Below are 6,000 nucleotides of genomic sequence, written 5' to 3' on the forward strand. Positions count from 1 at the left end.
GCACTGAATGCTAACGCATGAGAGGCATAAACTGGGGCTGAGGCCAGGCAGGACTACTACAGCTGTCTGACATGCTACTTGTTTAGGTCAGTTAAAGATGACGCTAAGTTGGTAACACCGCCTGTAAACTTTCCCCTGATGATGTAATAGGAACTGTACATGCCAGTCTATTTTGAAGTAACAAAGGCAAATGGGGAAAGTCCAACACTCTGCTGGCTGTACTCTGGGTTACCTCACTCAGTCTCAGATATTCAGGGATGTGGCATTGGCCCATGACCAGCCAATAATGTTATGAGATTATGAAGTCCACTTTGCTGTGCTATTGGCTGTCCTCTAGAGTTGACCTCTTTATCCCAAACGTGCCCAGAACTTCTAATGGAAATGTGTTTATATGCACACACACACACACACACTCACACACACACACACACACACACACACACTTTTTTATCTAGATTCAGTTGTAGCGCTGATACAAACTTGGAACACAAACACATGTTGGTTGCAACACAGGTCAAACCAGCTGAGTTACCGCCTGCATGCTTGTTATGTCTATCTAGTTGGTTGTCATATAGGTGCCAGAGTTTTGGGGACTTTCACGGTGATCCTGTTCACCACATCATCTTCTCACCATCATCATTATCATCATCAGCAGCAGCAGCAGTTGAAATGTTTTGTTAAAAGTGACTGAATCCCTCCTGCAGCTCCATGCCTCAACCTTTAATGTGACGTGGGAAAACACATGGAAACACACAAAAATCTAATTTACACAATATAAATGTAATTTTCTCATCTATATATACCATATATCAAGTAATAAATTATGATTGGTTATTTTGCTTTGCATAATAACCTAATACATTATCTTTCTCCAATTCAAACTCAATAAATAATGTTTTATTTCTATCTTTACTACAAATTTTACCCTTTTAATACAATGTCTTTTGCTGTTAATCTGTTAATAAAACAACTAAAATATATTTCTACACTAAAATGCAGAGGAGTTTGGGGACTATATTAAGCTGCAACAACCTCCAACAAGGTAGGGCAGTATGTTGCTGGAAAGGTAAAATCCAGGGCAAAAGAAAAAAAATGCTCCTTGTGCCCCCCATCCCCAGTGGAAATGACACCTTGAGTGCTGTAGAAGTGAAATATGTAAACCTTGTTGTCCATCAGGGAATCCACACCTGAAAACAAGTCTTTGCCAAGCACAATATCTTTACATTACTGTGACATGATCAGCTCTCATCGTATTTCACTCAGCAGACATTTGAGGTTTGATGCAATTTCAAAGCAGTCTCCTCCCCCTCAGTATAAATGTCTATGACCTCTACTTAGACACACATAAATGATTTCCTGCACTGCACTGACTCGCACTCTCTCTCTCTCTCTCTCTCTCTCTCTCCCTCTCACACATACAGTAAATGGCTCAACTCGACTCAAATCACTTACTCAGGCATTTTGCATGTTGCAATCCAGACCCTGCTTTTAGAAAATATGCACATGTGGTCAGGAAGTCGTCTCTTTAACACATTTAGCATAAAGTTAACCTAGTTTAAGGCAAAGAGGTCATCAGCTATGCCACTTTAGCAGTATTTTATCAGCTGTATGTAGCAATTTTGAACTTGATGTTTTACTCATAAGATGTAAACAAATCATTTGTTATCTGCAAAGACTAAAGACTACAAAGCCTGTGAGGTAAGGCACATCAACTTTAAGTAGAAACCCTTTAAGTAAAAACCCATCAAGGAAGTAGTTGAGCTTTTTCCTGAAAAGTCAGGTGGAAGCAGGGGAATTCCCACTATCAACAATGCTCAGGTTAAAGCCCTCCTTGTTTTAGTTTTCAGTCTCACTTTATCACCAATCACAATTACACAAATAAGAAAAAGTCATTTTCTGTCTCTCAGTGGTCATTTCGCAACTGTCTGGGATCATTTTGTGTCTGTTTTTACTCATTTACTAACCTCTGTAACTTTCAATGGTCTTTCCAACTTTGTTTATTTATTCTCAAAATGCCCTGCAGTGCAAATGCTGCTGCATCACATTTTGCAATATGATATCAAGTCAAGTCAATTTTTAATTGTAATGCATTCTTGTGTTTATCCTAAATTCAAGGTCCTTTCCAAATAGAGCAGGTCCAGACCTTCTTTTTATAATATTATTTACAGAGACCCAAACTTCCTTTTAGGAGGCAGAAACCTCGAGCAGAACTGGACTCAGGGTGGGCGGTCATTTACCTCGACCAGTTGGGTTGGAGAGAGAGAGAGAGATAGAGAGAGAGAGACAGAGAGAGCGAGAGAGACAGAGAGAGAGAGAGATGCGAGAAGAGCACAGAGAGTGAGAGCGATGAGAGAGACAGAGAATGATGAGCGAGAGGAGAGACAGAGAGAGACGCGAGAGAGAGACAGACGAGATGATGCAGAAGACGAAGGAGAGCATGAGAGAGGAGAGGAGAGAGCGAGAGAAGAGACAAAGATGAGAGAGAGTATAGAGAGAGACTGGACAGAGAGAGAGACAGAGAAGACAAGAGACAAAGAAGAAGAGAGAGACAGAGAGAGACAACCGAGAGAGGACAAAGATAGAAGAGAGAGAGAGAGACAGAGAGAGAGGAGCGAGGAGAGACAGAGAGAGAAGAGACAGAGAGAAGAGACAAGAGAGAGAGAGAAGACAGAGAAGAGAGACAAGAAAAGCGACGAAGAGAGACAGAGAGAGACAAGAGAGAGACAAAGAGAGAGAGCGAGAAAAGAGACCTAGAGAAGAGAAGAGACAGAGACAGAGATGAGAGACAGAGAGAAGAGAGAGACAAGAGAGGACAGAGAGAGAACGACAAAGAAGGAGCGAGAGATGAGACAGAGAAGAGGCTTTCGGCTTATTATTATTTCTTCCGCCAAATTTTGCGCGCGTAACTCGTCCCGACCTTTGAAAAAACCCAGTAATATATACATCAAAACGTCGCGTCTTGATCCCGAAAGAGGTGCTATGACTTTTTGGTGTTTAAAATTCCAATTTTTACCCAAAGTTTATTCCAAAAACTGAATAAATAATGCATAGGAATGCATGGATCTTTAAAAAACAACCACAAAATTTTTCACCTTTTTTCTACAAATTTTCACCTTTTTTTCTTGAGTCACCCAGCTCCCTTCATACCTTTGCACGTAGAATGTGATATCAACTTATAATAACGGAAGGAAACTTGCTGCTCTCTCCAAAACCATCAGCAACTGTTTTTACATAACATTGTAAACTTTTCAAATATGAGCACTAAGGAGGAGTGCAAACAGCTTTTTTCTTTTCAAAGTTAGAGTGACAGGTCAGTTGGTAGAGTGCGGAAGCCAGTAACAAAATAAACCCTTTTTATTTTATTTTTAACTCAAGTCTCACGGCCAAACCGTAAAAAGGAGACAAAAAATTCATTTTCTCAAAATGTAGAACATAGTTGTTGAGATTCATAAATATGTAACTTGACAGGCCAGGCGTCTGCACGCAAAAATTTAACGGATGCCGAGTCTTAGGCGAGGACATCACTGTCTCACTTCTCAATTGAAACACCTAACTGTATCGTCTCTTTTTCTTTACAAAGAATCTCACTCCGCTCGCCACTGAGCTTACTCAACTCATTAATTAAGCGGATATGAATAAATAGAGACTGTAAGAACTCTGGCTTCAGTTGTCTGTCACGTTGTTCGTTTTTTGAAAGACAATGGGCCTCAAAGTAACGGTTTTTTTCGTTTATATTTGCAATTGTTTGAAGCCATGTAGAAGCCAAATTCTGGGCAGATTTTCACATTGCCATGGCAACGACAGCTCCTGACCTGACCTCTGACAGCCAAGGGCTGCGTGATGTCATCGCTACAGTGACACAGAGAAGATTTTTTACCCTAACCCTAACCCTATCCCGGCAGTAGCCCCCGTGGCACTCAAAATTTCCCTGGAATTTTCTAGTAATTATCATTATTATTTATAATAGATTTTAGCAGGTTTAGCAGCAGGTGTTAAACGGGATCATGGGGGCAGTGGTATCCAGCAGTATCCAGACTCTACAGCTACAGCTCTGGAGGCGTGAGCACCTGCGGAGAGCAACAGGAAGGAGATGGAGAAGGGAGGGAGAGAGTCACACAGCCTGGGTGCTCATGTGCTTGAGGGAAAAAAGAAACTGTTAGAAGGATGCAGTGGTTTTCAGAAAATTTACAGTGATATAACAATTTACAACATGAGACAGAGTAGAATTAAGACTGAAAAAGCATTATATGTATGTGATCATATAAATGGCTTCACCAAACTATTTATTCATCATTTACTTATTTAATCAGCAATAACAGTTGTGGTGTTGTGTCAAGACAACAATATGATCTTAGTTCACCCAACACCCAACTAGGTCTTTAATTTCACACATGGTACAGCCATTAAGTTTTTACCCAGTCTTGTTAGTGGTCACCAGGAAACTATTTAACAATGGTGTTTATGGAGGAATAATTATCTACCTACTGTGATATCCACCATAGACGTGTGTTTCCCAAGAAACACCTGACTCATTCAATGACCTCAAAAGGACATAAAAATGTTGCTCTTCTGGATTATCTTCAAAGTGCACTTTGTCATTCTCCTGCTTTTACCGGAAACTGAAATGACTCAATGTCAAACAACCAAATGCAAGTAAAGGTAAATTTCATTGTGTTGCATCATGAAGTGACTTGCCAACTTGAAGAATGCTGACGACAAAGCACCAGGTCCTCTGTAGCAGGATTAAGACAGATGCCAAGTGCTCATACTACTTTCATTCATATTTGCACAATAGAGCAATCATGGCCAAATGATAAAATCTAGATTTTTACAAGCTTGGGGATGTCACATTTTATGTTATCTGGACCCAAATGCAGACAAAACACACGACTTTACCAAAAACACAAGGAGCACAGGAGTAAAGGATGCAATGAAACATCATCAAAAGGTAAACAGGACAAAGACAGGAAGCAAAAACACACAAGGAAATTAACTACAAAAATAAGAAAGGAAACGACCATGTCCAAACCAAATTGTCGGTCACGGCAAAACATGACAGGGGATGTGCTGTGGAGAGAGATTTCGTAAACATGAATCTTCAAAGGTTGGAGCGGGAGAGGCATGTCAGCACTGGAAAGAAGATTTCAACACTTGGCAACGAAGCCCAACTACAAAAGAATGAGTCCAGTCATATGAGGTCACTGAGCGTCTGCTATATATATACAGGTGCTGGTCAATAAATTAGAATATCATCAAAAAGTTGATTTATTTCAGTAATTCCATTCAAAAAGTGAAACTTGTATATTATATTCATTCATTACACACAGACTGATATATTTCAAATGTTTATTTCTTTTAATTTTGATGATTATAACTGACAACTAATGAAAATCCCAAATTCAGTATCTCAAAAAATTAGAATATTACTTAAGACCAATACAAAAAAAAGGATTTTTAGAAATGTTGGCCAACTGAAAAGTATGAACATGAAAAGTATGAGCATGTACAGCACTCAATACTTAGTCGGGGCTCCTTTTGCCTGAATTACTGCAGCAATGCGGCGTGGCATGGAGTCGATCAGTCTGTGGCACTGCTCAGGTCGGTGTTATGAGAGCCCAGGTTGCTCTGATAGTGGCCTTCAGCTCTTCTGCATTGTTGGGTCTGGCGTATTGCATCTTCCTCTTCACAATACCCCATAGGTTTTCTATGGGGTTAAGGTCAGGCGAGTTTGCTGGCCAATTAAGAACAGGGATACCATGGTCCTTAAACCAGGTACTGGTAGCTTTGGCACTGTGTGCAGGTTCCAAGTCCTGCTGGAAAATGAAATCTGCATCTCCATAAAGTTGGTCAGCAGCAGGAAGCATGAAGTGCTCTAAAACTTCCTGGTAGACGGGTGCGTTGACCTTGGACCTCAGAAAACACAGTGGACCAACACCAGCAGATGACATGCACCCCAAACCATCACTGACTGTGGAAACTTTACACTGGACCTCAAGCAAC

This window comes from Seriola dumerili, unplaced genomic scaffold (assembly GCF_002260705.1).
Source record: "Seriola dumerili isolate Sdu_G_001 unplaced genomic scaffold, Sdu_1.0 BDQW01000011.1, whole genome shotgun sequence".
NCBI lineage: Eukaryota > Metazoa > Chordata > Actinopteri > Carangiformes > Carangidae > Seriola > Seriola dumerili.